Below are 25969 nucleotides of genomic sequence, written 5' to 3'. Positions count from 1 at the left end.
CAATGCCAGCCCTATATATCCATATATGCATGCAATGTCACACTCACATGTTTGTATAAGGCCTCAGTGACACACTTCCTTCCTGCTCTCTGCATTTAGAAAGTGTTCTCTGAGACTTCCTGTATTTTCCGGGCTTTCTTTTTTTTTTCTCACTGCTTGTCCTAGATTCCTTGTTTGTCCTAATTATAGACATTTCTGCTGTCTGTGTGTTTGTTTTTGAGTTTTGGACTTCTTTTTATTGCCAGGTTTGCTCTTATTGGACCTCGGACAGTTTGTTGAGCACACATATTGGATCATCGTTATTAAACTCTGCAGTGTTTCCTATATTCCCGTGTATAAGCTCTGTCACCTTTATTACTTTCTCTGCATTCTCCTCCAACTCAGCTGAGATTCATAAGCTATTTCTAGAATTTGTGTTTTTTTGCGTAATTTCCATATTTATTCTTCATTTCCCTATTGAGAAGCTCTTTTTGTTATAGCTCTTGTCTTGTTCTGGCTTATTGGCCTATTGTAATGCGGAGCTAATTGTATTACATGCAGTGGCATAGAACAATGCCAGGCTCTAGACTATAATTCTGTTGATGGGAAAAGTAAAGGAGAAAGAAGAAAAGAAAAAGAGAGATGAGACGCTAACAATATTATACAGAAGCTCATTGCAACATAATTTTTAAGAGTCCAAGCTGTGCTTACAACCGAACATAATAGAAAACATCATAATGCGACGACACAATAACAAACCGACGGCGAGGCGCTATCAGTCTCAATGTCAGGACAATAACATCTCATCATCAATATTTCATCACTCCGACCTGAGGGACTGCAAAGTGGAATGTGATGAAAAATTAACTATATTATGAAAAAAGAATCGTTGGAGCCTATTGCGCACACAGGGAAAAAAGGACCACTCATAGATTTGCTTTAAAATGCAACACAATACATAGCTCAGCAGTTTAAGAATCAGCACTATCGATCATAAGTTTGAGGGATCAAGTCTCCATCTGCACTCTTGACTCAAGATCTTGACCCTGAACCTGAGTCAACATTTATAATAACATCATCTTTTTTTATTTTTTTTATTTATTTTTTTTGCTGTAAGGATTTTCAGCCCATTTTTTACCCAATTTGGTCGCCTCTAGCTAGCGCTCTCTTACTCTTATCTTATGACAGCTACCAAATGGTAAGGGTTAACGCTAGTACATGCTTTCCCTTTTCAAAAAAAAAAACATCTTTTCGAACTGCTCAGAAGAAAGTGCTGACTGCCCTCTTCCGCATACATGAGCTCAAATATGCCCATGATTGGTTAGTGTTACTGTGATTGACAGGGTTGTGAGTAAGACCATCTCTCCCACCTAGAGGCATCGTCGGAATTCGAACTCCCGATCTCCCAACGATAGGGCGAACGCTTTACTATTGCGTCACGTGAGAATCCAATCAACATCTTCTTCTAAAATCGAACACCCATCCAGATCTTACACAAAACTCATTTGAATGCTAATAACGTTCCCAAACCGAGCCAATGTCTAAGGTCTCAGCTTATCATCGGAAAGTCGCAAATTCAAATCCCAACAATTCCATAGGCATCTGCATCCAAGAGTCCAAAAGAGCTTTTCCATGACTCGGCTTAGAAATCTGTGATTCCTCATTTAGAGCCGTCTTCAGTTGGTGTTCAAACCTCAGGTGTAACTACAGACTTAAGCCCTGTTCAGAATTTCCACAAAGATTACGAAAACTGGGTTTGTTTAAATTAGAGGCGTGTCTCAGTTATGCACAATTCCGATCTTGAACTTAAGCACACTGTTCTTGCATGAGATCGGCTTGAGTGAGGATCAGTATTAAGTCCAGCACCACTGTCTGACACTTTGATGTAGACGGGTGCGTAACCCGACTTCCAATTACACATCTTGAAGTGACTTTAGTCTCTAAATAAAGCCTTTAGTCACCATTTTCACCACCAGTTTAACAGTGCCACATCTAAGTACCCTTCCAGAATTCAGTTCCCCTTCATGCCGGGGTCCCATTCGAGTTGAACAGGAGCGTGTGGACAGAACTGATCATACAATTTTTCAAATGTATTCAGTCACGTTAATGTTTTTGCATTAATTGTCTTATTTGTACATTTCCTAACCAGGTCATAAGTTAAAATTCACCATCTTCAAGCTTCCTGTTCACTGCATTTGCCTCCTACATAGGGTATAACATAACGGTGCCGGAATACCTTCGCTACTTAGTGGACTACATGCATGATGTAGAGCAGTATTTGAGATTCGGTTCAACACAAAACACATGACTTCTTGTGTTTTTGTTGTATTTTAACATCTTATGATAATTTACTAAATTAAATAAAGTACTGGCACCTTAGATTTGTTTTGGGGGGTTTTTTTGGCATGGAAACAAAGTCTCGGTATTTTGCAATGCGTTAACATAAAATGAGATTGGGAATCTGTAAGAACATCGTAGCTGGTGTCGCAGTTTCGATATTCAAGATGGATAGCAAGATGAGCTAGTCTTAGATAATGGGGTAGGAACTGCTAAGAATTGGTACAAATGAGATTTTTAAAAAAAAATTCTAATGATTAGAGTCAGTATAAAGTGTGGTACATGCCTGAAAATGATACACTGCACAATACAATACAATTTGGTATTGTCTTGTCATGACTGATGCAAAAAATAGTGAAATCTGTCCTTGTATTGAGATGAAACGTCGTTGAAGGACAGCTTTCATAACAATGCAACCTCCTTCTGCTGGTTTCATAACAACCATTTACTTTTCAACTAACAAGATGAACAAAGAATGATTTCAAGGTGGACTCAAATCAGAAAAAAAAGAAAAAAACACCAAGCGCATCATAATCAAGAGACTACATCTTTTTTCCTTTTGATTTTTTAAAGAATCCCTAAAATGGGAAAGTTCAACAGGCTAAATACTAGTACACTAAATACTAGAGATGCACGATACTAAATTTCTCAGCCGACACGATAACCGATCATTCAGCGTGATATCGGCCGACACCGATAACCGATCATTCAGAGTGATATCGGCCGACACCGATAACCGATCATTCAGAGTGATATCGGCCGACACCGATAACCGATCATTCAGAGAGATATCGGCCGATACGATAACCGATCATTCAGAGTGATATCGGCCGACACCGATAACCGATCATTCAGAGAGATATCGGCCGACACCGATAACCGATCATTCAGAGTGATATCGGCCGACACCGATAACCGATCATTCAGAGAGATATCGGCCGACACTGATAACCGATCATTCAGAGTGATATCGGCCGACACCGATAACCGATCATTCAGAGTGATATCGGCCGACACCGATAACCGATCATTCAGAGTGATATCGGCCGACACCGATAACCGATCATTCAGAGAGATATCGGCCGACACCGATAACCGATCATTCAGAGTGATATCGGCCGACACCGATAACCGATCATTCAGAGTGATATCGGCCGATACGATAACCGATCATTCAGGGTGATATCGGCCGACACCGATAACCGATCATTCCGGGTGATATCGGCCGACACCGATAACCGATCATTCAGAGTGATATCGGCCGACACCGATAACCGATCATTCAGAGTGATATCGGCCGACACCGATAACCGATCATTCAGGGTGATATCGGCCGACACCGATAACCGATCATTCAGAGTGATATCGGCCGACACCGATAACCGATCATTCAGGGTGATATCGGCCGACACCGATAACCGATCATTCAGAGTGATATCGGCCGACACCGATAACCGATCATTCCGGGTGATATCGGCCGACACCGATAACCGATCATTCAGGGTGATATCGGCCGACACCGATAACCGATCATTCAGAGTGATATCGGCCGATACGATAACCGATCATTCCGGGTGATATCGGCCGATACGATAACCGATCATTCAGAGTGATATCGGCCGATATGATAACCGATTATTCAGGGTGATATCGGCCGATACGATAACCGATCATTCAGAGTGATATCGGCCGATACGATAACCGATCATTCCGAGTGATATCGGCCGATACGATAACCGATTATTCAGGGTGATATCGGCTGATAACCGATTATTCAGAGAGATATCGGCCGATACGATAACCAATTATTCAGGGTGATATCGGCCGATACGATAACCGATTATTCAGGGTGATATCGGCCGATACGATAACCGATTATTCAGAGTGATATCAGCCGATACGATAACCGATTATTCAGAGTGATATCAGCCGATACGATAACCGATTATTCAGGGTGATATCGGCCGATACGATAACCGATTATTCAGAGTGATATCAGCCGATACGATAACCGATTATTCAGGGTGATATCGGCCGATACGATAACTGATTATTCAGAGTGATATCGGCCGATACGATAACCGATTTAATCCGAGTGATATCGGCCGATACGATAACCGATTATTCAGGGTGATATCGGCTGATAACCGATTATTCAGAGAGATATCGGCCGATACGATAACCGATTATTCAGGGTGATATCGGCTGATAACCGATTATTCAGGGTGATATCGGCTGATAACCGATTATTCAGGGTGATATCGGCCGATACCGATAACCGATTATTCAGAGAGATATCGGCCGATACGATAACCGATTATTCAGAGTGATATCGGCCGATACAATAACGATTATTCAGAGTGATATCGGCCGATACGATAACCGATTATTCAGGGTGATATCGATAGTTCTGCCTTTTATACCTTAACAAATTAATTATTATTAATAATAATTAAGTCCACAATTCTGAAAGAAATGCAAATAAAAACTTTATTCTCTCCATTTCAACAAGTTGTTTGACAGTAACTGGTCTCATAAACAGAAAACACATTACTCTAATTAACATGAACACATGAACTACATTCTGAAGATTAAAGTAAGATTTCTTAACTTACTGAATGTTATTAATTCTATTAACACTGACTGAATTGTAAAAAAAAAAAAAAAAAAAAAACCTCCTGTTAGTCTCACATTCACTCTCCACAAACAAAAACATTTCTACTTCATCACTGACATCAAACTGGTCATATATAATATACACTTTTTATATATTAACATTAACTGGATATGAAATATACTACTCTACAAATATTTTTCTGTGCAATATATACTTTTTTGTCACTCATCTTCATTTAAATCTTTCAATGGTGTACTGGCCCTTTAATTCAGCGCGATCAGCACGGGAGCAGCACCCGAGTACATCAGTGCATCTCTACTAAATACTGAAACCTTTAGTTTAAAATAAAAATAGTTGCTTTTCTTCTGTCATGAAAGAACATTCCAGAAATCAATGCACCACAAGGTCTGGTGGACCACACAGGAGAAGTTGTATTTTCAGTTGAATTTGGGGAAACCACTTGAAGCATTCGTTGTGTTGAACTATTTCAATTGCTTTTGTTTGATTTGTTCATCGCAAACGGCTGAAAGTCTGTACATTTTGACAATAAACCTGATTTGCACTGGAGGTCGAATCATTTTGATTGCAACTGTAAAAGACATTCATGAGGACTAATGAGATGAGCTTAATTGTAGCTGCAGGACATCGTTCTTGACACGTCTACCCCCTTCTGCAGCTTTCATGACTAACATCTTTCAAATATTAAAACCAAAAACATTTCTGGGTTTGTTTTGAGGAGGAGAGGCGTGACGGTGTCAAGGTCAGCTTCGTCACGTTGTTGTTTTCTCTCTCGCTTTCTCCTCTCCTCTCTCATTTCCTTTTGTTTGGAAACGATCTTCTGCATGAAGCTCATCGCGCCGATTCAGCCTCCCGTAAACCGAACACTGATTTGTAATTCCGAGCGCAATTCCATTCGTGCAGCCGATGCAAGATTCATAAAGCAATATGTTAATGCGTCCTTGCCCCTCATGAGGAGGCCACCGTTCACCGTAAAAAGGAGCTCAGTGCTAATAAATATCCCGATACAGTGCAGTATGGGTGAGTGATTAGCGTCTTTATTTTTATGCAAGTAATAAACCACTGTGTGTGGTGCTGTTATTGGAAAATAAATCAGCGCAGAGCAATTTGCCACCGCTAACACGTTTTTATTAATTAAACAATGACACGTCGTACATTTTATCCATTTATAGTTACACTGAATGTTGGGGAACATCCAGGAAGGTTTGGTCAATCTCAAATGGTCCAATCATTGACCGTTTTGAGTGATTACTTCTATGTATTTGCCCTGCAAAACCACCATTTTTTTTTTTTTTTTTTTTTTTTTAACTTGGTTTAACTATGACGGTCATCTTTGCGTAACGGCACACAGCAAATTTTGTTACAGCTGTTTAGAGAAAGCTCAATATCTCAGATCAGGATGGGCCTAGCTCCTTGGAACACAATGTGATTTCTAGAGCGCATTTCAAGGCACGTGTACATACATAAATGTTTTGCACATTCATGTTCCTCAGACTTAGAAACTAACTCCAAATGTAATGTTCAAGATTGCTCACATTCGAGTCTCTCAAATGTTTTTCAGGGGTACCTAGGTAAGTATAGTGTGCATACAGTTTCAAACATTTCAGGTTTGAGACTTTTCATTTGTTTTCATGGGGACGTGAATGTGCAATTTCTTAAAATTTCCATCTCTTTCAGGTTGAATATCTCTGGTGGTGGACCAGATACGAACCTGAAATTTTCAGAGGAATAAGTCCTCTATAGTAGCATTCTGCTGTAAGAAAATTGAGTTTGAGATTCCACTGCTTACAGAGCTAGGGCTAGTAGAAATCTGTGGAAAAGCCTACTTTATTCATACATTTTAAGAAATGAACATGAGTACAGTTTCAATGCATGAATAACAGTGTCAAAAACAGAGCTGTGGTGTTGTTCCAACTGTGATAAAAGCTTACGGTATAGTGCCCCTCACCAGCCTGTCTTTTTTCTCTCTCTTGAAGATAAAAAAACAAAAAAAAACAAACAAACAACAACAACAACAAAAAAAACATGTCTTTTCACATTACTGCAAAGTGAAAGACTGTGATAAAACGTAAAGATGACACTGGAGACTCCTTCCAGAGTATCCTTACAGAAAACATCACAATATCAACGATCATATGCTTTTTTTATTTTTAAATTCTTTTATCTAATTTTGCTCTGGCAATTCATTAGGCCCTAATTTTGGATTTTTATTTATCATTACTTTGTATGTTGTCCCATTTTTGTCTCGGTCGTTTTATTTGAATATTTCATGAATATATTCATGTTTCCCATGATCCCCTCTGTAGCATATCTAAAGGTCTAAGGCCTTCTTTCCACTGCACACTGAGAGAAATCAACAGGCTTACTGTAACTCTCTGATCTACGAGCTCCATCAGTAACTTACAGCTCACTTCCGTTATACTGCTGTTAAATTAATTCCCCGTAGCCGCTACCTGAGCCTCGTCCTTATTTCTTATTCCTTATTTCATCAACAACTCCGCATGTTTATTCATGATTGTAACATGGTTTCCATAGCGATAAGTGTTTTTGGTTTGGTCTACATCCCTGAATATTTTCACCTGTTTCATGTATTCCTTATCAATGATGAATTGTGATTGGTCAAAAGGTGTTTGTGTGTGTGTGTGTGTGTGTTTGTTTGTCTTATTAACTTTAAGAGAGAGAAAAAAGAGACGCTGGTGAGGGAATGAAAGAGAAATAACATGGAGACGTGCTGTTATAGAAAAATAATCAACGCCATGGTGGTGACAGTAACGCGATTCATCACACCACCCAGTCACACATTTTACTATCACACACACACACACACCTGCTATAGTGAGATAACTCCGGGGTCAGTGTAGGACGAGCCAGCGACATTTTTATCTGCCGAAGTGCCTGACTCATCTCATCAAAGCTGCCTTCCTCTCATCCCTCTTTCCTTCACTGAGTCTCTCTCTCCCTCTCTCTCTCCTTCTCTCTCACACACACATGCCTTTAAAATCTTAAATGCTTAGTTCCCCACTACAAAGCAACATGCCAAACTGTCATTAAAGTACAGAATAAATCACAGTGTGTGTGTCTGTGTGTTTGTGTTTGTTATGGTAAACTGTTGTGTGACCGGGTGGTGTGATGAATCGCGTTACTGTCACCACCATGATGATTATTTTTCTATAACAGCACGTCTCCGAGTTATTTCTCTTCCATTCCCTCAACAGCTTCTCTTACAGTTAATACGACGAAAAACAAAAACAAACGCACACACAAACACCCTCTGACCAATCACAACTCAGAATTCAACATCACTGACAAGGAACGCATGAAACGGGTGAACATATTCAGAGATGTAGACCAAACCGAAAACACTTATCACTATGGAAACCGTAATACAATCATGAATAAACATGTGCAGTTGGTGATGATGATACTAAATTATTACGGATTTGGGCATTATGAGAATAAACATCCGTTTGGGATGCTGAGATGTTTTTAAGTCATTTCAACTGCACGTGGAAATGTATTCGCATAATTAGCATAATAAAAAAATGCTAATTGAATTTAACGTTATTTTGCTACGTTTTTGAATAGAGGGTTTCTCTGTGAAATTCTCCCAATATGCAATTTCACAGCAGATCAAAGAGAAGCGTTAAAGTTTTCTAAAGCTTTACCTTGACTTTAAAGTCATCTGCCAATCTCAGTCCCAGACAGCACCCCAGGAATTCTCTCTCTCTCTCTCACTCTCTCTCTCTCTCTCTCTCTCACTCTCGCTTCATTCTCGCTGTCTTTTATAAGTCCGTGTCGGCGTCTGAGCCGAGTCTCTCAGTAACGCTGCGTGAGTGCGTGGCGGAATAGCTTTTCTAAAGTGGCGCACTGGAAACGCAAGGGTGAAATCCGAATGCTTTCCCAGCATGCATGAGCCGCTCAGTGGGATCCCGTCAGAGTAGGAAATGCAAAGCCGGATGCAGAACTCATTGTCAGCCAGGCACATGGATACAGTGCTCAAAAACATTTTCTAAAAACGCCAATATCGTGTTAGAGTGTGGAATTAGTATTAGCCATGCTATTATTAGCTTATGCTAGCTAAGCTTATCTTGGCACAAAATAGTAAAATGCTGTCATAATAGTTTGCAATAAAAATTGCTAGGTTTTTTAGCATCTAGCTCTCTGCAGGAAACAAAATAATTTTAAAAAATAATAATTTTGGCCTAGACACATAAGCCCAGGAAATTGAGCCCAAGAATTATGGACCAGGAACTTTGACATAGACATTTATGCCCAGGAACCTTATATCAGGAGCACTGGTCTAGACCTTTAAGTCCTTTTATTCTAGATAATTAAACCCATGAATTTAAACCATGAACTTTAAACCAGGAACTATACCATATGGCCAAAAGCAGGTGTACATCTGAGTATTGAACATTCCAACCAAGGCCATTAATATTAAGTTGTTCCCTCTTTGTTACTGTAACAGCCTCCACACTTCTAGGAAGGCTTTCCACTAGATTTTGCAGCATGACTGTGGGGATTAATCCATTCAGCCTAAGAGCGCAAGGTATCGTGCACTCATATTGGTGCAACTGATGATGTTGCCTGGTGCATATTCGTCATTCCAGGTCATCCCAAAGGTGTTCAGTGGGGTTGAGGTCAGGACTCTGTGCAGGACACTGGAGTTCTTCCACTCCAACCTTAACACACCACGTCTTCATGGAGCTCACTTTGTGCACAGGGGCATCGTCAGGCTGGAACAGGTTTGGGCCTCTTAGTTCCAGTGAAGGGAAGTCTTAACGCTACAGAATACAAAGACATTCTGTCCAATTGTGTGCTTCCAAATTTATGGAAACAGTCTGGGGAAGAACCCCATATGGGTGTGAGGGTTAGGGTTAGTTTGAGTGCCTGGGTTTCTGTGCCTGGGTTTAACGTCCTGGGTTTGAGTTCCTGGAATTAACTTCCTGGGTTTGTGTGTCTGGAGTAAAGTGCTTGGGCTGTGTATGATTTGAGTTCCTGGGTTTGAGACCCTGGACTTGATTGCCTGGCTTTGATTCAGTGGATGTGAGTTACTTAATTTGTACGCCTGTTTTTGAGTTCTTGGACTCAAGCTCCTGGATTTGAGTACCTAGCATTTACTCCTAGGTTTGATTTTCTGGACGCAAGAGTCTGGCTTTGAGTGGCTTGGTTTGACTTCCTGATTTTGATTGCCTGGTTTTGAGTTCCTGAGCTAAGGTGCAGTGGAAAGTCGGCTAATGAGGGCAAGTTACCAAACAGGATTGGAACTGAAGTATAGGGTTTTATTCAGGATGGGTGAATGTGGGTCAGTTTGAGTAAATAGTATGTATTTTGGTGCTACCATTGAAAATGGAGTAAAACAATCATGTAGTGCAAGAGGGAAAATTGTTTTCTGAACGATTGTAAATGGTAGTACTATGGAAGGGATAATGGAAGGGACTAACTGACAGCACAGTCTCTCTCTCTCTCTCTCTCTATCTCGAGTCTTTAATCAGGTTAAAAGTGCTCAGTAACCGCCGTATTACTGTAACACTGACCTCAGTACACATTAGCCTTTCATCTTCTGTACCTGCTCATGCAGAAAGATACTGCATGTGTGTCTATTTTTAGTTGTGGTGTGTTGAGTGATGGTTGAGGAACACTGTGACTTAATTTCCTTTATGTAATCTGAGAAGCTTCCTTGATTGGTCAACATAACAAGCTTTTTCACCTGGGCATGACCTTGTTCTGTCTTCTCAGATCTTGTACCTCATATGACTGAAATCATAAGTAAAACTACAATGATGCTTATTAAGTGATACATTTTACTTTTTGCTGAAAATGGAAAACAAGATGAACACCAGACAGACAATTTTAGACAGAAATATTTGCTAGAAACAACATGACCTTAAAACTTCTGTATGCACACTGGAGCTGAAGTTCCTGACTTGAACTTTTTAGGCTAAATCTTAGGCCAAAGTTCCTCTCTAAGATTCCTGGTCTAAAGTTCCATTTGCTTAATTGTCAAGACCAAAGTTCCTAGACTTAAGGGTCTAGGCCAAAGTTCCAGATCTAACCTTCGAGCTCTGGAGTTCGTAGGCTTAATTGTCTAGACCAGATTTGCTGGACTATAGTTACTGGGTTAAAATGTCTAGACCAAACTTCCTGCTCAAAGTTCCTGGTATAAAGTTCCTGGGCTAAATTTCCAGTATTTAAGTGTCTGTGCCATAGTTTCTGGTGTAAAGTTTCTGGGCTAAAGTTTCTAGGCTAAAGTTCCTGATATAAAGTTCCTTGTCTAAAGGCCCTGGGCAATATTTCCTGGATTAGATGTCCAGACCAAACTTCCTGTGCTTAAGTGTGCAAGCCAGAGTTCCTGGTCTAAAGTTCCTGGACTTAGTTGTCTAGACTATAGTTCCAGGTCTAAATTCACTGTACGTATGTCATTAGACCATAGACCATCATTAGACCACAGATTTTATCCTAATAACTTTAAGCCAGAGACTTCAACATTGAGACTTAATCCCAGGAACTACCTGTATAGACCAGGAACTTTAGACCCAGAACTTCAACCTAGATATTTAAGCCCAGGAGCATTAGGCCAAGAAGTTCAACCTAGGAATTTAAGCCCAAGAACATAAGCCCAGGAATTTTTAGCCCTGAAATTTTACCCTAGACATGTAAGCCCAAGAACCTTAGGTCATGGACCTTAAACCAGGAACTTCAGCTTGGACACTTAAGCCCAGGAACTTCACCCAGTAACTTTTAGACCACACAGTTAAGACCACAAACTTGAGACCAAAAATTTCAGTCCAGGCCCCTAAACTTTAACCCAAGAACTTTAACCCAAGAACTTCAGTCTATACATTTAAGACCAGGAACATTAGCCTTAGAACCAGAAATTTTAGACCATTCATGTCAGTCTAGACACCTAAGCCCCTGATCCTAAGTAAAAGATTATTCGACCAGGAACTTTAGCCCATGGAGGACTGATGTTGGTGTATATGTGGCCTACATAGTGAATATGCTGTGTGGTTTGAGACACATCCACATTGAAATATGTAGTGAATAGGGTGTGTACTAGCTCTACCCTTCAACCATTTATAACCATATTTAACCATTTATAACTCCACATAGGAGCAGGCAGCAGCTGCATTTCTGTAATGTGTTTTCAATATATTTGATTTCTTCAGGCATGCAAATCGTCTGTGTTATAAAATATTCCTCTCATTTTCCCACTGTTCTTTCTCTCCGTCTCTCTCTTTCTTTCTCTCTCTCTCTCTCTCTCTCTCTCTCTCTCTCTCTCTCTCTCTTGTCTCCAAAACATTGATCGCTATTCTGATGAAATTCCTCTCCCTCAGCACAATGTGACGTGCGTCTCTGCACGAAATGAGATTTATTGAGAATTTGTCTCATGTCACACCTTGCTGGAGCTGCATAACACACACACACACACACACACACACACACAGATCCATCACTGATACGGCATGCAGGTAAGGCTCAGCATGTGATTTAGCGAGCAGCTCTGTGGAATCGTCTCGTCAGCTAAACTCATTTTCATCTTAAGTTTTATGAAGGCATCTGATATTTTAAACTGAGATCACATGACCATAAAACGCGATTTCTCATTTAGCCCGACAATTTAAGCTCAGGATTTCACTCTGTCTTAAATGTCCAGTTCATGGTTTTATTAGGGGGCCAAGCAGCAAAGGTGTGTAGGCACCCTATTGTTATTTTTCTTTTCTTCTTCTTCTTCTTCTTCTTCTTCTGGATAGGGTGTCTATAGCAGCCCATAGAACTGTCTAGTAAAAAAGTTGCAAAATTTGGCCCACTGATTGGGGAGGGTTTCAAGAACATTCGGACCAAATTTAGGCCAAGTGCTGCGAACGCTCTAGCACCACCATTGGGTCAATTTTGGGCCTCATTTGGAAGTGCGTTTATGGTCATAACTTTTGAACCATGTGTCCAAAATTTAAAAGCCAGACATCGCTGGATTCCATAAGTCGAGACGAGTGCAACACACTCAATTTCCGCCATCTTGGATTTTGTGAAAAATATATTTTTTTCACAACACCTCCTACAAATTATGTCCAATCAACACCAAATCTGGCATACATCATATTCTGACCAACCGGGAAAAATATGATCAAAAGAATGTTGATATTCCAAACAGTTTGCCTGTAATGTGCCAACAGGAAGTGAGGCTGTATCTCAGCAATGACCTTGCACACTGACACAAATCTTAGTAGGCAACTTCAGGACCATGACCTGAGGCTATGCAACACATTTTGTGACAGCGCAGCTTACTGGTCAAACGTTACAATGACATGCTGAAAATTCTTCCATCTAAAGTGCCATTTGTGCTACTCCTCCTCCACATCTTGTCCAATCTTTACCAAATTTCTCTCACATTATCTTGATACCTTTCTAAACAAAAGCTATCAGAGGAACTCTGATATTCAAAACCGTTCTCCCATAACCAACTAGCAAATATGTGAAATTATAAGACATTCTTAAATCCCTTTGCCTATAAATCCCTATGAATCTACTTTCTTGTGATTGCTTATGCAACAATTCTAGCATGTATGTGATTGTATGGATGACTCTGACTGAGTCTGGATGCTTGGCCCCCCAAAATGCTGCTTGCAGCTTTAATTAAACTAACCTTTGAAAGTAAGAAGGTGAACAACACTTCTTTTTTTAACCAAAAGTATTTTTTGTAATCATAGTATAAAATTATAAAAATATGCTTTCAAGTTATGTTCCTGACTTCTATTATGTGTGTGTGTGTGTGTGTGTGTGTGTGTGTGTTTGACCTTTATTTATGCAGGGGTTTGTACTGTTTAATGTCTGAGGCTCAGACGTGTGAGCACTGAACTCCAGCGGCGAGTCATTAACATTCAGCTAGACTCGGCAAAATCAATGGCATCGCATCACCCAGCGCTCCAACATCAAAATCATAAATCACACGTTACACACACTCAGAAACGCTCATTGCAGCTGTTCGGCCATGAGCCTTTACCTTTACACTTTACTCCTCTGAACACGAGCGCAAGTGTCTTATAACAAACTGAAAAATTAGAAAGTAATCTCTATTCAATCTCTATTAAATTTTCTTTTCAGCTCCGTGATGTCGTCATGGAGGAGTGGAAGAGGACTCCAGTGGCAACCTGTGAAGCTCTGGTGAACTCCATGCCCAAGAGGGTTAAGGCAGTGCTGGAAAAAAATGGTGGCCACACAAAATATTGACACTTTGGGCCCAATTTGGAGATTTTCACTTAGGGGTGTACTCACTTTTGTTGCCAGCGGTTTAGACATTAATGTCTGTGTGTTGATTTATTTTGAGGGGACAGCAAGTTTACACTGTTCCACAAGCTGTACACTCACTACTTTACATTGTAGCAAAGTGTTATTTCTTCAGTGTTGTCACATGAAAAGATATCATCAAATATTTACAAAAATGTGAGGGGTGTACTCACTTTTGTGAGATAGTAAAATAGATAGATAGATAGATAGATAGATCTAGGTGCCGTTTTTTTTTTTGTTGTTGTTCTGCTTGCTATTAAAGTAGTTAACAAGCCTAATCTGTAATCTTACTTTAATGACAGCTGAGCATGTAAATCACCCACAAGAGCCAAGAGTCATTTATTGCCATTTGTACTGCCAGCGCTCCAGGACACTGTGTGTGTGTGTGTGTGTGTGTGTGTGTGTGTGTGTGTGTGTGTGTGTGTGTAATTAGATAGAAATAAAAGATCTGACACAACACAGGTCTGAAATGGTGGATCAGATCTGAACCACTGATATATTTTATTCCGTAGAATAAAGGAGCGTGATGACATCATGACATAACTCGACACACTACCTGAATACACTGAGCTGTGAGTGAGTCCATGATTTCATTACTCCTTCACTCTCTCTCTCTCTCTCTCTTTCTCTTTCTTAGGTGGGTGGGTGTTTGCATCATGTTGTGAGCTCTAATGAACAGTCCTGTCACTATGTCACCCTTATGAACTCATTATCTGTTCTCAGGCTCCTCCACCTCCAGAGAAAAACACACGACACAGAGAGAGAGAGAGAGAGAGAGAGAGAGAGAGAGAGAGAGAGATCACTGACAGAGAGATGTTACAGGTAGACTGTGAAATGTTTGTCTTATTTTGTTTTTCAGATTTTTGGATAAACTGCATCTCTACTCTTAACTGTAGCAGTAAAACTCAACAGAAATATCTTTGTCACAGTGTTGTTTTTGTTCACTTCCTGAAACTTCATAGACTTTAAAAAGGGATTTAAGCTCCTCCCACTTATGTCATACATCCTGGAATAAGAAATATGTCTTCTTTTTTTTTAAATAAAATATAAACCAATTATAAGAGCTTAAATTGCAAAGTAGTTATTATAGTGCTTGATTATGTATTATATCGTTATTATCATATTATGAGATGAGTGCACCATGCTAAACCGGCAGCCATAGGGTTCCATTACTTGTTAGCGAAAAATGGACAGATGGTGGGGAAATTCTGCGAAGCCAAAAGAGCCAGAATGTGTTGAGAATTAATGTAAATTGAAATCTATACATCAGGAATGATTAATGATGCACAGCATCTCGAGACACTAACAGCAGAAGTGCAGGCTGTTGGAGGGTCTTAAATCCATAATTAACTGTGAGGCGGGATAACACCGTGCAAAATAACATGCTCTGTCAGGGAAAACGACCTGTCCGAGTGTCTGGATGTCCCGGAGGACTACTTAAACCCTCTGAGCTCACTCTCTTCCGCTGCGTCAAAGCCATTTATAATGCATGAGAGCAGGAAAATGTCACCTTTACGAAGCTGTAGCGCCTGCTGCAATGGTAACGAAGGACTGGCTTCAGAATTCAGCGTGGAAACGACAGAAAGCATCACTTCATAGGGACAGAGGAGCGAAGAGAAAACACGGATGGGATACGAAGACAAATGGCTCACATACAAGGACGGTTTTTATATATAGCCTGGTTCTACATGTACAAAAAGATCTCACTTTATTAGTATTCAAGAAAATACGCACCTCTAGCTACACTGGAATCATAAATGGGGCGTGTCAGAAAGCAAAACGATTGACCGCAGCGTCTCCCTGGCAACACAAACAGCACGTAGACAGTGGTAGTGCTGGACGAGCGTGTTAGGATGATAGCTTGATGGCGTACAAGTATTACTAGCATGATTGGTCCTTGAAATGGAAAGGAAAGTGGCAAATGAGATTGGCGTTTGTGCACCGGATTGACGCCTCCTGTTTTCCCGCTAGTTTCAAAAAGCTACAGTGATTAGCATAGCATTCTAGCGAAGCTGTGGACTAGCAGTGTGTTTGCAGTGTGGTATAAAATAGTTTTAAAGCAGGTTAATTGGATAACAAGACAACTTGCTGAACTTCGGTTGAGTTTTGATGGTTGGGCTTAAAGCAGATGGATAATTCAGGTTCGTGTGTACGATTAGTTAACATCGCCGACATCCAGTAATGGCAGAAAAACATATTAAAAAAATCTCTTAACTGAAAGGGTCAACATTGTTTTTGCGTTTGTATTTGATAGTAAACTTACATTAAACTTAATTTTATTAAACTACTCCTAAAAACAAATACGTGAACAAGATATTTACTTATTTATGATTATTTCGGAGCATGCTTTTAGTCTCAAACCTTTGTTCCATGCTGTGGATCTCTGGAAGCGCTAAGCATGAAGAATGCTAATAATGCTACATTTCCATATAATACATGGACACATAGCATAGACACATCCAGCTCCAGCATCTTTCAATCCATCCATCTTTCATTCCTAAAGCATGTGTGAAAAGCTTCTCCTACCTCCTCAGATGGAGTGCAGGTCCTGAGGGAACCGTCTGAGCTCCTGCAAACACACAAAAATATTTTTGTGAAATCGGTCACATTCTCGCCTCACGCTGGCGTTCTCCTTCTTCTCATCTCCTCTTCTCGACTTCCCATCATGCACTGTTTTTTTCCCCCTCATTCCTTCTAATTGACGTTTATTTTGCCATCTGTTCAGTGTAAATGTACATGGTCTGCACTCTTTTGCATCGAACTGCCATCTTCAAGCTAACAGATGAACTATTGTGTCTTCTGAAAGCAGGGGAAATAGAATACTACAAATATTTTGGTTTGATGACGATAATCTTAAAGCTGTTTAACTAGCTAGTGTGACTTTTCACTCATGACTTTTCAACATTTTTGACTCAAAAACGGAAAACGTCCGGTGGCTGAACTTTGGCTGGATTCCTAAAACTGAGCACTTAGATTTACTTTACGTTTTTAATGATATGCATTTTTGCATCAGAACAAAAGAACATTACTCTAATAAAGACAGGGCTCAGGAACAGAAATGGATCGAAAACGGTCGGAAAAACGGGCAGGAAGTGAGAAGAAAAAGTGAGAGTGTGTAATTTGTGCTTTACAGCTTTACGGTATATAAGGCAGTGTTTATGAGCTCGTTACAGATGGCACGGTGTAGAGAGTGATTTAGCTGCAGGCTAATCCCGTATGCCGTTAGTGCTGCGTTACAGATGAGCCGGGAATGGAACGGTCCGGATAATGCACCATAATGGAGAATAAAACCCAATTAAAGGGCAAAGAGTCTCTCGGACTGCAGTAAAGACCGAGCGAGAGTGGATCAAGGGGAAAGTGTAATGGTGCATGTCGGATGTCTGTATGTGGATGATTTCTTTCTCATTATGCACAACAGACTAAAGAGTTCCAAATGAGAGAAAATATGGAAAAATCCATGAATGGAAAAATACTTGAGTAGGAATTATAACAAAGCAGAAAATGCACTAAAAAAAAAAAAAAAAAAAAAAAAACTACCAAAAAATGACCAATCAACTACAGTGTTTTCCATCTCTTATGCTTTTTTTTATACATAATTTCAAAAGAAAGAAACAAATAAATAATTAAATGAAATGTCCAGAATATATAAGCAATTAATCAGATTTCTCCCTTACATTTTAACAAAGATTGTTTTTTTTTGTTGTTGTTCCTTTCTTTCGACTTGACGTGTTTGTCTTGCTTGTCTTTTTGTTAATTATAAAGCCTGTGCTTTACCTGACACAAGCGATTTTAGTTAAGCTGTCACTACAAGTCTAGCTACAATGAGCTTAACAACACTAAGTCCTGATCCTAAACACCTTGAAAACACTGCTATCTACGTCGCTAGCTTTGTCATGTTTGTCACAAACCGGAGTTGGCACAGAAGCAGAAGCGGGTGCGCAGTAAAGGGTAGTTCCAAAGACGCAGTCGTAAAACAAGCAAGGGTCAGGCGATCGGACAAACAAAGCACAAGGGTACAGGCAGAAAGCGTAGTCGTAAACGGGAAAAGAGGTCGAGATAACAAAGATAGCAAACGAATGTGAAAGGCTTGGAAATGCAGAGAACAAGTCTACGGAACATATACTTCGCAATGAACATTTGGCGAATGAATCTCTAAATACTAGTGGAGAGAGTGTGTGTGTGATTAGTGACAGGTGTGGGAGATTAGAACTCCGGGGATGGTGAGCGAATGCGTGCATGGGAGGTGAGTGTTGCTTCTTGGGAAACTGAGTCCTGGCCGGGTTGAGATATGACAGAACCCCCCATACCCCCCCCCCAAAAGTCTCACTCCAGGAGCAGAGTTCTTTCTTGGTCTCCCCCGGGGTCGTGGACCCGGGAGATCAGGATGAGTTGCATGAAAATTTCTAATAAGCTGGGGATCCAGTATGTCCTGTTTAGGGACCCAGCATTGTTCTTCTGGTCCGTAGCCCTCCCACTCGACTAAATATTCCAGCTTGCCCCTCCTGTGTCTAGAGCTGATGATCTTCTTGACTAAGTAAGCTGGTTGTCCATCAATCTCCAGAGGAACTGGGGGGGGTCTCAGAGGGCACTTCTGTGGCTAAAGGTCCGTTGATAACTGGTTTAAGACGTGATACGTGGAAGGAGGGGGTGATGCGGCTGTGTCGTGGTAGTTCTAGACGGTAAGTAACCTCATTGATTCGCTTGAGGATATTGGATGGTCCAGTGTATCTTGGAGTTAGCTTCTTACAACTATGTGGTTGCTTTAAGTCCTTGGTGGACAACCATACTCTATCGCCGGGTTGGTAATTTGGATGTTTACTGCAGTGGCGATCAGTCTTGCGTTTGTACGTGTATGTGGTCTGTCTCAGACGTTGGTGCGTGTCGGCCCAGACTTGTTCACTACGTAGAAACCACTGGTCAACGACAGGTGATTCTGTGGGGGTCGCATTCCATGGGAATAGTGGGGGTTGGTATCCAAGTACGCATTGGAATGGGGTGAGATTAGTCGCAGAATGTTGGAGAGAATTTTGGGCGTATTCGGCCCATGGCAGAAACTTGCTCCAATCTTTGGGGTTAGAGGCACAGAAAGTTCAGAGGAATCGGCCTAATTCCTGATTTACTCGTTCAACTTGGCCATTGGCTTGTGGGTGATAACCTGAGGTGAGATTCACTGTAACTCCCATCTTCTCCATAAAGCTGGACCATACTCTGGATGTGAATTGAGGACCCCTGTCGCAGACAATCTCCTCTGGAATGCCGAAATATCTGAACACGTGTTGGAAAAGGAGTTCAGCTGTCGTAAAGGCGGTGGGCAGGGTGGGTAATGGGATGAAGTGTACTGATTTAGAGAATCGGTCCACTGTGACAAGAACAGTTGTGTTTCCCTGGGATCTTGGTAAGTCAGTTACAAAGTCGACAGATATGTGTGACCATGGGAGTTCCGGTACAGGTAGGGGCTTGAGCTTTCCAGCGGGGAGTGTCCGAGGTACCTTACTCTGTGCGCATGATGAACAGGATGCCACCACCCTGTGTATCTCTCTCTCCATGTTGGACCACCAGTACTTTTCCTGTAGGAGATGGTATGTGCGCTGCGTCCCTGGGTGACCTGTACCGATTACTGTGTGGGCCCAGATAACGAGCTCCTGACGGTATTCATCGTGTACAAATAGTTTGCCTGTGGGACATGTTTTTGGAACTTGTGACTGGGGAATGTCTTCCAATTTTTGATCTAGTTCCCATTCTAGAGCATTGATGATACATGAAGGGTTGATGATATATTCCTCGTGGTCATTCACACGTTCCGTGTGGTCCAGACGAGACAGGGCATCGGCCTTTGTGTTTTTGGATCCTGGTCTATATGATAGGGTGAAGTGGAACCTGGTGAAAAACAGAGACCATCGGGCTTGACGGGGTGTGAGCCTCTTGGCAGTGCGTAAATACTCCAAGTTTTTATGGTCAGTGAAGATGACGAAGGGATGTGTAGCTCCTTCTAACCAGTGCCGCCACTCTTCAAGGGCTAATTTGACGGCCAAGAGTTCTCGATTGCCCACATCATAATTTCTCTCAGTGGGGGAAAGCTTTCGTGAAAAGAAGGCCACTGGATGGAGCTTTGGCCTTTCTCCGAAACGCTGGGAGAGTACAGCTCCTACCCCGGTCTCTGACGCGTCGACTTCCATGATGAACGGTCTAGATGGGTCTGGATGCTTGATAATGGGGGCGGTTGTGAAGGCTTTCTTGAGCTGATCCAGGGCTACTTGGGCAGCTAGGTTCCACGGCAGGCGTTTTGGCTTCCCTTTTAATAAGGACGTCAAGGGATTGGCGATGGTACTGAAATTTCGAATGAATCTTCTGTAAAAATTGGCAAAACCCAGAAATCTTTGTAATTCCTTCACCGTTGTGGGTGTGGGCCAGTTCACTACTGCCTTGACCTTTTCTTGATCCATAGAGACCCCTTTGGGGCTAATGATGTATCCCAGGAATGAAATGGTGTGTTTATGAAATTCACATTTTTCAGCTTTGACATACAACTGGTGATGGAGTAAGCTTTGTAGAACCTGGCGGACGTGGTGGACATGTTCCTCTTTGGAGTTGGAATATATTAGGATGTCATCGATGTAGGTGATTACATGATGCCCCAGCATGTCCCGTAAGACGTCGTTAATAAGACACTGGAAGACTGAGGGCCGTTAGAAAGCCCATACGGCATGATCTGATACTCATAGTGACCGGACATTGTGCTGAAACCCGTCTTCCATTTGTCCCCCTCTCGAATCCGGATCAAGTTGTAGGCACTGCGTAAATCCAGCTTAGTGAAGATGGTGGCAGTGCGTAGTTGTTCCAGAGCGACTGGTACCAGAGGCAGTGGGTATCAATACTTGATGCAGCACTGGTTTAACCCTCAATAGTCTATGCATGGTCTCAAACCTCCTCCTTTCTTCTCCACAAAGAAAAACCCTGCTGATGCCGGAGATGTGGATGGTCGTATGTAACCCTGGTGTAATGCTTCTTGAATATATTCCTTTTGTTCAGTTAGTGTTAGTGGATATATTCTTCCTCGAGGTGGTGTAGGGCCCGGAAGCAGGTCGATAGCGCAGTCGTAGTGTCGATGAGGGGGTAGCCCGCTAGCCTTCTCCTTACTAAATGCTTCAATGAGGTCGTGGTATTCACTGGGTATTTGAACAGTGTGAGTCCTGTTAGGGCTCTCTATGGACGTGGTACCTAATGTTGTCACAGGGAGTTGAAGGCAGTGGTTGATACAATGCGATGACCAGTGGGTGATCTCCCTTTGAGTCCAAGAAATTTGTGGGTTATGATGTTCGAGCCAGGGAAGACCGAGGACCACTGGATGACGGGCAGATACAATAACATGGAAGATTATCCGTTCTTGATGGAGAGCGCTGGTGCAGAGGTTAATGGGTTCCGTGCAATGGGTAATAAGCCCCTTTCCAATAGAGGCTCCATCAATGGCTTGAACACGGTGAGGTGTGATAAGGGGACGAACGGGGATGTTGTGCTGCTGTATGGTGTCTTGATCGATGAAATTCCTCGCCGCTCCTGAGTCGATCAGCGCTTCTAAAATACAAGATACGCCTGAGTACTCTAATATGACTGGCATTAAAAACGCAGACTGAATCGAGTGTTGGACTGTGGAATCCAAACTCACCCCTGGCTGCTGTTGCTTAGCAGTTGCGTTGTCCCATCGGGCGGGGCGTTGCTTAAGTGGGCATTGTTGCACGAAGTGCTTTTCCTCGCCGCAATAAAAACAGCGATGTTCACGGCGCCTTCGTTCTCTCTCCTGCATGCTAACCCGTGTCTGACCCAGCTGCATGGGTTCCACAGGAGACTCCTGCACTGGTACTTCCACCTCGCTGCGTATACTACTTTGTAGTAGACGATCCAGGCGAATTGCTAAATCAATCAGCGAGTCGAGTGTTAGCTGATCATCGCGTCATGCCAGTTCGGTCACGATGTCGGCATTTAATCCCTGGCGAAACACAGTTTTGAGAGCGGGTTGATTCCATCCACTTCTTGCTGCTACAGTGCGAAACTCGAGGGCGTAATCAGCCACGCAGCGTGATCCTTGCTTCATGGACAATAATTCCTCACCAGTCTCTCTGTTGTCTGGCGAGTGATCAAAGACTGTACGGAATTGCGCTGTCAGTTGATCATACGTGTTTGTGACGTTTCCTCCCTGTTCCCATTCCGCGGTGTCCCAGAGGAGAGCTTTCCCGGTCAAAAGTCCCATGAAATGGATGATCTTACGATTCTCCGTCATGTCTGGGTAGGTTGAGAAGAACAGGGAGCATTGTAGGAGGAAACCCCGGCAGCGTGCCAGATCTCCGTCGTACTTCTCCGGCACCGGTGTGGGAGGTAAACGCGTTGTCGCCGCCGCAGCAAACGGCGTGGCTTGACTTAGCCTAGCTACCTGCTCAGTCAGGTTGGCTAGGCGTTGGTCGTGGTCGCTGATCATCCGACCATGTCCCTCGATGGCTTGTGGCCAACGTGGATCCCCCGCTGCTTCCACTGGAAGGCGAAGTATTCTGTCACAAACCGGAGTTGGCACAGAAGCAGAAGCGGGTGCGCAGTAAAGTGTAGTTCCAAAGACGTAGTCGTAAAACAAGCAAGGGTCAGGCGATCGGACAAACAAAGCACAAGGGGACAGGCAGAAAGCGTAGTCGTAAACGGGAAAAGAGGTCAAGATAACAAAGATAGCAAACGAATGTGAAAGGCTTGGAAACGCAGAGAACAAGTCTACTGAACGTATACTTCGCAATGAACATTTGGCGAATGAATCTCTAAATACTAGTGGAGAGAGTGTGTGTGTGATTAGTGATAGGTGTGGGAGATTAGAACTCCGGGGATGGTGAGCGCATGCGTGCATGGGAGGTGAGTGTTGCTTCTTGGGAAACTGAGTCCTGGCCGGGTTGAGATATGACAATGTTACGCTAATAGTCAGTTTGTGCGATTTAAAACCGTTCTTCTACAAAATGTTTAATATCGTACTGTAAATTTATTGCTAGCAAAAAATTCTCAAACATTAAATACGATGTAGACGTTGCAAAAATACAACATATTTTCATTCAGTTTGACCATCATAAGTGCATGATAACTTATTTTATACTGAAAGTTTTTTTTTTTTTTTAATTGAAAAATAAGCACATTGATTGCAAACCTTGGAATGGTCTATTGATAAATAGACATCTTACATGCATCCTGTAACTGCAAGAATGCTTAGATGAGTGCCTAGGAGTTCTTCTTTTCAAAACATCAACAACAAAAAAAAAACCCTCTGCATTATTTAAATATATTCACCAAGTTGGAAAAACCTTTAAATAGTCTAATATTGAGTGAATAGACCTTTGTAATAATCTTTTTTTTTTTTTTTTTTTTTTTTTTTGATAGCAGAAAATTCAATATCCTGGAATATTTGGAGCACAAATATGAGCTATATGTTATTATTTATACAGCTGAATAATACATGCAATAGATTCATACATATGAAATAGATTTAGGATTTTATTACACAAGCAAGTCGATATTATCTTCTATATTCATTTATAGTGATATAATGGATGGTGAGTGTGAAGTACAACGCTAGTGGTGTTATTGCTGGGGTGAGAAAACCAAAAATCTCACCCAACAGCCAATTAAAAACTGACCCTGATGAAGGCTAGAGGACGAATAACGAACACGGCACAAAAAAAACCCAACAACAACAACAAAAAAAAACACATAACTTTTAGTCTTTAAAAATCCCAATTAATAGATATGCAGATGTTTTTGAAAATGTACACAGTATGGGGGTGCCAATACTTTGTGTAGCCCTTCACCTGGGCTACATTCAGTAGTTGTAAATCTACAAAATGATCTATGAGATAGTTGGAATGTATGAAAGAATGACGGTGTTATACGTATACGGATAGACTACAGAGTGAAGTATATGGATGATGTACAATGACAGAGTCGTGAAGATTCCAAGCTCACTGCTGTGGCCTACAAATCTCCCACTGGACTCACATTAAAATTCACAAACCCGCAGAAGTGCGTGTCAGCGCTTTTTTTTTTCAGGTTTATCTTTTCCGGGAAAGCTGCCAATGTGAGATAACCTCGAATAACCACTCTAAAGTAAACCTCATCCTCCTGTGATCCTGATGCTCACTTCAGCTTACTTTTCCCTTAATAACACATGCATAAAGAATGATAAAGAATTTGCCATAATGTCCGGTTCTTACAGGTCTCAGGTCAGCAGTTTAGACGGTAGCCTGGCAACGATGACATTTCAAAATGACATATGTATAATAATGTAATCAGCATCAGCGTCATCATGTTTTAGTCACTAATGTTGTTAAGGAATAATAATAAAAAAAGGAGTCTGTGCATTTAGGTCCATTAGCAGATATAAAAATCTAAGGGTGATCTATAAAATGTTCTGTCTAACTACAGAATTATTGGCACCCTTTAAAACAATGGGCAAGATTGTTTGTTCAAATCTTTTCACTTAAAACATTGGTCAAATGAATGATCACTTTTCAAACGACTTCGTTATGACTGTGTAATTAAGATAAGACAAGTGTGCTCAAGACAACAAAAAATATGAAAATATGATTGAGTTTACAATGGGGGAAAGAATTATTGAAAGCGGCAACATTTTTTTCAGTAAATATATTTCCAATGAGGTTATTCACATGAAATTTTCACCAGACTTTGGTATCAACTCAAGAAATCTGCAAATGTAAACAATTCACATTAAAGTCCATAAATAAAGTTATGTGAAATAAAGTGGAATGACACGGGTAAAAAGTATTGAACACGCTAACTGAAATGTATTTAATACTTAGTAGAGAAGTCTTTGTTTGTAATGACTGCTTCAAGACACTTCCTGTATGAAGAAATTAATGGGTCGCAGTATTCAGGTGTGATTTTGGTCCGTTCTTCTAAACATATTGTCTTTAAATCTTGTTCAGTTGCATTCGAGTCAGGTGATTGACTGGGCCATTCTATCACCTTGATTTTTTTCTCTGAAACCAATTGAGAGTTTCCTTTGCTGTATGTTTTGGATCGTTGTCCTGCTGGAAGCTCCACCCACATCTCATCTTCATCATCCTGGTGGATGGCAGCAGATTCTTCTCAAGAATCTCCCGGTAAAGGACTCCATTCATCGTTTCTTCAATTATATGAAGTCTTCCAGTACCATGTGATGAAAAACAGCCCCACACCATGATGCTTCCACCTCCAAACTTCACTGTTGGTGTAGTGTTTTTAGGGTGATGTGCAGTGCCATTTCTTCTCCAAACATGGTGTGTAGTATAACAGCCTAAAAGTTCAATTCTGCTCTCGTCTGATCAGACTACACTCTCCCAGTGTTTCATAGGCTTGTCCAAATGAGTTGTAGTAAACTTTAAACGAGCTTCGACATGCCTTTTCTTTAGTAATGGAGTCTTGTGGGGTGGGCGTTAGCAGTGGAGTGCATTGCCTATTGTTTTCTCTGTGACAATCGTACCTGCTGCCTCCAAGTGTTTCTGGAGCTCTTTCCGAGTGGTCCTTGGCTCTTGGGCTACTCTTCTGACTATTCTTCTGACTCCCTGGTCAGAAATCTTGCTCGGAGCTCCTGTGTGTGGCCGGTTGATGACGGAGTGATGTTGCTTCCACTTGTGGATAATGACCCCAATGGTACTTCCTGGAGGATTCAGAAGTTTTGAAATACGTCTGTATCCAATTCCATCAATATGTTTC

At 41.4% G+C, this 25969-nt stretch overlaps 1 protein-coding gene across 1 annotated transcript in view; it reads right to left on the bottom strand.

Moving 5' to 3' along the window:
- The window catches only part of lrfn1 (leucine rich repeat and fibronectin type III domain containing 1), a 76522-nt gene that overhangs the window by 39053 nt on the left and 11500 nt on the right, over positions 1-25969 (bottom strand). The window contains exon 2 of the mRNA XM_053646787.1: positions 16763-16805. The gene's annotated coding sequence lies outside the window, so the exon portion shown is untranslated. The remainder of the gene's footprint in view (positions 1-16762; positions 16806-25969) is intronic.

The sequence above is a fragment of the Ictalurus furcatus genome, chromosome 17 (genome assembly GCF_023375685.1).
Source record: "Ictalurus furcatus strain D&B chromosome 17, Billie_1.0, whole genome shotgun sequence".
NCBI classification, from domain to species: Eukaryota; Metazoa; Chordata; class Actinopteri; order Siluriformes; family Ictaluridae; genus Ictalurus; species Ictalurus furcatus.
Note: the sequence above shows the minus strand (reverse complement) of the source record. Positions and strands in the feature narration are given on the sequence as shown.